The 8,185-nt window shown below is 54.2% G+C and overlaps 1 protein-coding gene across 5 annotated transcripts in view; it reads left to right on the top strand.

Annotated features, from left to right (window-relative positions):
- The first annotated feature begins 6,585 nt into the window (after positions 1–6,585).
- Positions 6,586–8,185, top strand: part of WIZ (WIZ zinc finger) — a 73,397-nt gene continuing 71,797 nt past the window's right edge. For all 5 annotated transcript variants that reach the window (XM_044279070.1, XM_044279073.1, XM_044279071.1 and 2 more), the window contains exon 1: positions 6,586–6,707. The gene's annotated coding sequence lies outside the window, so the exon portion shown is untranslated. The remainder of the gene's footprint in view (positions 6,708–8,185) is intronic.

The following is an 8,185-nucleotide window of genomic DNA, read 5'->3' as shown; positions in this document are numbered from 1 at the left end:
GACAAGCCTACTGGGGATAGGCGATCAATGCGTTTGGTCGGACTAGACAGTAGACTCGAGGGTCACTTCTACTTCTGCCATTTCTGACCTGTTCACCTATGTCAGGGGTCGGCAACCTGCGGCACTCCAGGTATTGTGAAACTACAACTCCCACCATGCCCTATTCATTTTAATGAGAAAATCCAACAAGTTCACAAGCTGGGAGTTGTGGTTCAGATCTGCTGACCACTGAACAAGAGAGCGGCGAGTGTCAAGGAACCATGAACCAGACGTACAACAAGAGATGCGTGGAAATAAGAAGGCTTTATTGCAAATCAAGCTGTAAGCAAAAGTCCAAACGGATGGCTAAACCGGAGCAGGGTCTTGCGAAGCCAGAGGTCAGGAACCAGAAGGGTAGTCGGACGAAGCCAGGATCAGGAACCAGAAGGGTAGTCAGACGAAGCCTGGATCAGGAACCAGCGGGGCAGTCAGACGAGGCCAGGATCAGGAACCAGAAGCAGCAGCAGTCTTAGAAGCATGTGCACACAGGAGGACCAAGCAAGGAACTGAAGCCACAGACCTCCTATATATATGAGCTAGGCATCCAGCTCCTCCCAGTGGGAAGGAGAAGCCGCAGGGTGGGAGGCTACAAGAAACCCAGAAACCAAGATGGCCGCCAGCACATGTCAAACGAAGGAGAACAGCAAGAAGGTAAGACCATGACAGTACCTCCCCCTCAAGGGCCCCTCCTCCGCGGAGTAAGGAACGGTTTCTGAGGGAAGCGTGCGTGGAAGGCTCGGAGCAAGGCAGGAGCATGGACATCTGCGGAGGGAACCCAGGAACGCTCCTCTGGACCATAACCACGCCAATGGACCAAAAACTGCAACCGACCGCGGACCAGGCGTGAGTCCAGGATATTGCTCACCTCATACTCCTCACGATTGCCCACTTGGACCGGACGAGGCCGAGGAACCGAGGAAGTGAAACGATTACACACCAATGGCTTCAACAGGGAGACATGAAACACGTTGGAGATCCGCATGCCAGGAGGAAGCGCAAGGGCATAGGCTACCGGGTTTACCCTGCGAAGCACTCGGAAGGGACCAACAAAGCGAGGCGCCAGCTTGGGAGTGGGCACTCGAAGGTTGAGGTTGCGGGTGGACAACCATACACGGTCTCCGACCTGGTAGGAAGGAGCGGGCGCTCGTCTGCGATCAGCCTGGAGTCTCTGGCGCTGCGCAGAGACCTCAAGGGACCTCTGGATCTGTACCCAAGAAGCACGTAGGACGGAAAGGTGATCCTCCACAGCCGGAATATCCTGGGGAGAGAATACCTCCGGTAACACGGCAGGTTGGAACCCATAATTGGCCATGAAGGGAGACGTCCCAGAGGAAGAGTTCACCGCCGTGTTCCTGGCAAACTCAGCCCAAGGCAGGAGGTCAACCCAATTGTCTTGGTGATCGGAGACATAGCAACGAAGGAATTGCTCCAAGGCCTGATTGGATCGTTCTGCGGCCCCATTGGACTGAGGGTGGTAGGCCGAGGAGAAAGAGAGATGAATCCCCAACTGGGAGCAAAAGGCGCGCCAGAACCTGGACACAAACTGACTCCCCCGATCCGACACAATCTCCTTGGGCAAACCGTGCAACCGGAAGACCTCCCTGGCGAAAATCGTGGCCAACTCTTGTGCAGAGGGTAACTTCTTGAGAGGAACACAGTGGCACATTTTGGAAAACCGATCCACAATCATGAGAATGACCGTATGGCCTCGGGATGCAGGGAGGTCCACAATGAAATCCATCCCCAGGTGTGACCCTGGGCGCTCCCCGGTGGCTATGGGTTGCAAAAGGCCCAACGGAAGGTGCCGAGGGGACTTACTCTGGGCACAAACGGAGCATGCCGCTACATATGCGGCGATGTCGGAACGTAGAGAAGGCCACCAGAACAGACGTGAAACAGCCCAGGACAGCTGATTCTTTCCAGGATGCCCCGCGGCCTTGGAGTTATGGTAGGTTCGCAACAACCGAGTGCGCAACTCCTCAGGCACAAAACATCTGCCGTTGGGTCTCCCAGAGGGAGCACCAGATTGAGCCGCCAAAATCTGCTCACCCAGGGGAGAGGTCAGGCTGGTGCGAATGGCGGCCAGGATCTGATTCGGAGGTATGACCGAAGTCGGAATCGACTCCTCCCCGGACAGCTCGGAGTACTGCCGTGATAAGGCATCCGCTCTGATGTTCTTGGAACCGGGTAGGTAGGAGACCACGTAATTAAAACGTGACAAGAACAGAGCCCATCTGGCCTGACGTGGTGTCAATCTCTTGGCCTCAGAAAGGTAGGTCAGATTCTTGTGGTCCGTCAGGATGAGAACCGGAACCACCGAACCCTCGAGCAAGTGCCTCCATTCTTTAAGGGCCTGCACGATGGCCAATAACTCCCTGTCACCAATCTGATAGTTGCACTCCGCGGAAGACAGTTTCCGGGAGTAAAACCCACAAGGAAGCAGAGGACCCTCTGGTGTTCTACGCTGAGACAGAAGGGCGCCTACTCCCGTCTCAGACGCGTCCACCTCGAGGACAAAGGGCAACCCAAGGTTGGGATGCGACAGAATCGGAGCCGACACAAAGGCGGACTTTAGAGCCTCAAAAGCTCGGATGGCCTCGAGCGGCCAGACCTGGAAATTACTGCCCTTCCTGGTCAGATCCGTGAGAGGCTTGGCTAGCATAGAAAAATCCCTGATGAACTTCCGATAATAATTGGCGAAGCCCAAAAAGCGCTGCAGGGCACGAAGACCACTGGCTGGGGCCACTGTAAGACAGCCGAAACCTTCTCAGGATCCATGGAGAACCCCTCAGCGGAAATGATGTAACCTAAGAAGGTTACCTGGGATCGGTGAAATTCGCATTTCTCAAGCTTACCGAACAGCCTGTTCTCTCGTAACCGTTGCAACACTCGTCTGACATCCATAATGTGGGCCTCCATGGATTCAGAATATACCAAGATGTCATCCAAATAGACCACCACACACTGCTGCAACAGGTCACGGAAAACATCGTTGATGAATTCCTGGAAGACTGCGGGCGCATTGCACAACCCAAAGGGCATAACCAAGGATTCATAATGACCGGTCCTGGTGTTAAACGCGGTCTTCCACTCATCGCCCGCCTTGATCCTTACCAGGTTATATGCCGCCCTCAGGTCGAGTTTGGTAAAGACCGTGGCCCCTTTGAGGCGATCGAACAGCTCGGAAATCAAGGGTATCGGGTAAGCGTTCTTGATCGTGATGCGATTGAGACCCCTGTAATCGATGCAAGGCCTCAACTCACCGCCCTTCTTTTTCACAAAGAAAAATCCAGCCCCTGCCGGGGACGAGGATTTGCGGATGTGTCCGCGTGAAAGCGCCTCCCTCACGTACTCCACCATGGCCTCATTCTCCGCTACCGACAGTGGATAGACCTTGCCACGAGGAGGAACGGCACCAGATTGTAACTCTATGGCACAATCGTATGGGCGGTGCGGAGGTAGGGCAACCGCGCGCACCTTATCGAATACATCCCGGTACTCTTCGTATTCAGGAGGCAACAGAGAGTCCGAGGAAGTACACAGCAACTTGACAGGCCCATGGATGCAACTAGCCCCACACTGCGGTGACCACGAGAGGATCTCGGCCGATCTCCAATCGAAAGTCGGATTATGCTTCTGGAGCCAGGGGTACCCCAAGACCACCGAGTAGTGTGGAGACGAAATAACCTGGAGACAGACCGACTCTCTGTGAACGGCACCAATGGCTATCCCCACTGGAAGGGTCTCATGAGTCACATGTGGTGGCAGAAGGGGTCTGCCGTCTATCGCCTCAAGAGCCAGTGGGGAACCTCGAGGCTGCAGAGGAATGGAATTGGCGGCAGCGAACACACTATCAATGAAAAAACCACCAGCACCAGAGTCCACCAACGCCTGGGTCGTCACCGAGCCCCCGACCCAGGAGAGGACAACAGTGATCAGTGGTTTGTCAACACGGGAAACCGGGGACGAGGAGACTCCACCCAAGATCTGCCCCCGACAGGATCTCAGGTGCGAGCGTTTCCCGGACGGTTCGGACATGCCAACCGAAAATGCCCACCGAGACCACAGTACATGCATCGGCCCTCGCGTCTCCGGAGTACCCTCTCCCCCTCGGACAGGCGAGCAAACACCAGCTGCATGGGTTCACCCCCAGACAAGTCATCCCCAGGAGGCGTGGGAGGAGAGGGAGGCACGGGTGGGACAGCAAACGTAGGCGCCAATCTGTTAGAAGACCTCCGCAGGCTCTCCTTAAAGGAAGGTCTCTCCCTGAGTCTGGTGTCAATCAAAATCAGGAAAGAAATAAGAGACTCGAGCTCCACTGGTAGGTCCTTAGCTGCAACCTCATCCTTCAAGGCATCCGAGAGACCATGAGAGAAAGCAGCGACCAGAGCCTCATTATTCCAGCCCACCTCTGCTGCCAGGGTACGAAACTCAATGGCGTATTCAGCTACGGATCGTGAACCCTGTCTGATGGACATAAGGAGCTTCGCAGCAGAGGCAGCACGAGCCGGCACATCGAATACCTTCCGAAGAGAAGCAACAAAACCGGAAAACTCGGCAACCACCGGATTGTTGTTCTCCCATAAAGGGCTGGCCCAGGCCAAGGCCTTGTCCGAGAGCAGCGAGATCAAGAAGCCCACCTTTGATCTCTCAGTAGGAAAGGCATGTGGCAGCAACTCGAAATAAATGCCCATCTGGTTAAGGAAACCTCGGCACTGAGTTGGCTCTCCCCCAAAGCGCTGTGGAAGGGGGGCAGAACCGGTCATACCCCGAGACACCGCAGGCGCAGCAACAGGTGTCGGGGTAGACTCTGGCGCAACAACCGGAGCGGCAGTAGGAGCGGACCCAGGAGCGACAACCGACCCATCGGCAACGGAAGCGAAATGAGCCGTGCGTTCAAGCAGGGTTTGCAACGCCACAGCGAACCGACCCAACAGGTGATCCTGCTGATCAAGTCTGGCAACCAGCGTAGGTAGCGAGGATGGCCCTGTACCGTCAAAATTCATGGCTTGGTCCTAATGTCAAGGAACCATGAACCAGACGTACAACAAGAGATGCGTGGAAATAAGAAGGCTTTATTGCAAATCAAGCTGTAAGCAAAAGTCCAAACGGATGGCTAAACCGAGGCAGGGTCTTGCGAAGCCAGAGGTCAGGAACCAGAAGGGTAGTCGGACGAAGCCAGGATCAGGAACCAGAAGGGTAGTCAGACGAAGCCAGGATCAGGAACCAGCGGGGCAGTCAGACGAGGCCAGGATCAGGAACCAGAAGCAGCAGCAGTCTTAGAAGCATGTGCACACAGGAGGACCAAGCAAGGAACTGAAGCCACAGACCTCCTATATATATGAGCTAGGCATCCAGCTCCTCCCAGTGGGAAGGAGAAGCCGCAGGGTGGGAGGCTACAAGAAACCCAGAAACCAAGATGGCCGCCAGCACATGTCAAACGAAGGAGAACAGCAAGAAGGTAAGACCATGACAGAGAGTGTGCGCATTTTGGCGTAGGCTCCCGTTCTCATTGGGTCGAAGCAGTAGGACCCCTGTTCCGTGAAATTTCCCTACCTTCGTCCCTTCCTGTTGTGACGCGGCCGCATCGGACATGACGTTCCCAGCTTTGGAAGGAGGTGTGCCGCGCCGTGCAGGCGCACAACGACGGGGTAGGGAAATTTCACACCAGAGTTGGGGAGAAGAGCAACTAATGCTCTTGCGCCTTACCTCTCAGCTGGCTCCATATAAACAGAAGAAATGGCCATCAGATCTCCCTACCCCCACACCGCGCAGGCGCGGTGATCGGATGGATGTTCGGTATAATAGATCTCCCTGTCCACTGGTGCGCACGTGCGGTGTATCCCGACGGGAGTAGTTAGCCGCGCTTGCACACTGGCCTGTAATTTTTCCCTACCCTCTAACCGCTGCTGAGGCTCCTGGCGCAAGCGGGGTGAAATTTCGCTACCCCATCGTTGTGCGCCTACGCGGCACACCTCCTTCCAAAGCTGGGAACGTCACAGGAAGTGATGAGGGTAGAGAAATTTCACGGAGCACCCCTACCAATCTAATAGTTATCTCCTCCAGGGGTAGGCAACCTGCGGCACTCCAGCTGTTGTGTAACTACAACTCCCAGCATGCACACTTGCTCCGCTCTTCTCAGAACTCCCATAGGAATGAATGGAGCATGCTGGGAATTGTAGTTTCACAACAGCTGGAGTGCCGGAGGTTGCCCGCCCTCTATCCTGTGGATGGGAGATGATTGTAATAACTGGAAGGAAAATACATTTTCAAATTTAAAGGGGCATTACCTGAAACAGAACAATGACTATGAATGAAAAGTCATGAAAGTAACTAATAAGCCCCTGCACATGGTGAAATATAACAAGATGATACTGCACTGAAGAGATGACGTCCTCCCGCCCAGATACAGCCTATCCCGTTCCCCTCTTCAACCACATTGCACTGCCTGCACATGTTTAGGTTAGCCACGCCCATTCTTTTGCCTCCTTCAACATGGCGACGTGCCTAAGTCGGCGTCGCCGGTGACGTCACATTCATGCGCCCAGTCTGTATTCTCTAGCTTCCCCCCCCCCCTTGTCTCCTGTCTCCGGACGGATCGTCTTGTACCGGAGCCGCTCTTAAAGGGGCAATGCACCGAGACCGAGCCCGGACACCCGGACCGGGGGGTGAGACACTGGGTTGTAGAGTGGGAAGGGGCAGAATTGCCACTTTAACAGCTGTCAGTGAGGGGGAGGCGGGAGGACTTGTGCGGGGCAACGGGGCAAGTGAATGGAGTCCCTGATAAGTAGCGTGCGGGGCCCCTGTGCCAGAGCTGGAGTGTGGGCAGTGGTGCTGAGCCTGGCACTTGTACACAGTGTGCCAGAGAGGATGGCCAGCAGCCTGTGAGTGTCACCAACGGCGGGTGCCGGTACCCATCGTCACTGCAGGAGTCACGGTGACAATTTTTGGGGACATTTACATTTTTAGGACATTTTAAAATGTATTTTTCATTATTTCAGCAGCAGTAAAGTTTGTTGTCCCGGGTTGGGCACGTGCCATGTGGGCAGTAGAGGTCTATAGCGGTCAGTCCGGTGTCACTTGGCTGTATTATAGGGCGTGCCACAACACCTGAGTACCTGCCGCACTACTGAGCCGCGCAGATCATTGCGGATCCAAGTGACGCACACCCTATAATACCGCCATACTGGGGCCATGTGACACACCAATATACTGTACGGGTTACTATGCCGTGCTATATTCCCGTGTCTGTGCCCTCATCGTTTACCTTTTTGAAGGTGGCTTTGAAATGAAGTACTTTTATGGCACGTCCGATCCCTGGAAAAGTGGGATGGGTGGGCGCCTGGGCTAACGCTATAGAAATAATTACGTGCTCTTCACATTACATTGGTGATGGGTGCTTGGCGTATTCACATGCCCGCAGGTTTAATAACCAAATGGATGGCAGTCATTTTGCTTTGTGTATCTTTCCTCCACCGCCCAAAAGTTATACCGTTTTCCACAATGGACGCCCGTGGCAAGCGTTTGTGACAGTGTATTGGCATAAGTATGGCGGTACGCTTTAAAAACCTGTATACCAAAACCGAGTCGCAATATAGGGTCCTATCGTGATAGAATCCTTTGGCGATCTAAGGCTGCGTTCACATGGCCAGTATGGATTCTATGACAGCGGTGGCTCCTGATGGGCCCCAGAACAGTGTGGTTGGTATATACACTCTATAGGCAGTGACCTTTCTGACTCCTTATTGGCACAAATGGTTTAACATTTTTACTAACATTTTAGAGCTGTTCCTGCGCTGCCGCTAGGTGCGCACTTTGTCCACAGCAATCACTGACCACTGTAATGATTGGCGGTCATCCATAGTGACCGCACCAGTTTTGACTGGCGATGTGGTTGACAAGAAGCAGAGGGGGCTCCAGTGTTTGCCGATGCAGGAAGAGCCCCTTTGAAGTGGTTTCCGATTGTTTCAAGTTATCCCCTATCTATAGGATGGGGGATAATTATTAGGCCTCCTGCACACGGCCGTTCTGTGCATTGGGGACCGCAGTTTGTGGTCCCCAATGCACAGGCAACATCCGTGCGGCAGCCAGGACGGATCGAGACCCATTCAACTAGAACATGTTCTATTTTTTTTTTTGCGGTGCG

The sequence above is a fragment of the Bufo gargarizans genome, chromosome 2 (assembly GCF_014858855.1).
Source record: "Bufo gargarizans isolate SCDJY-AF-19 chromosome 2, ASM1485885v1, whole genome shotgun sequence".
Lineage (NCBI taxonomy): Eukaryota > Metazoa > Chordata > Amphibia > Anura > Bufonidae > Bufo > Bufo gargarizans.
The sequence above is the reverse complement of the archived record's forward strand: the minus strand, read 5'-3'. Positions and strand labels throughout refer to the sequence as shown.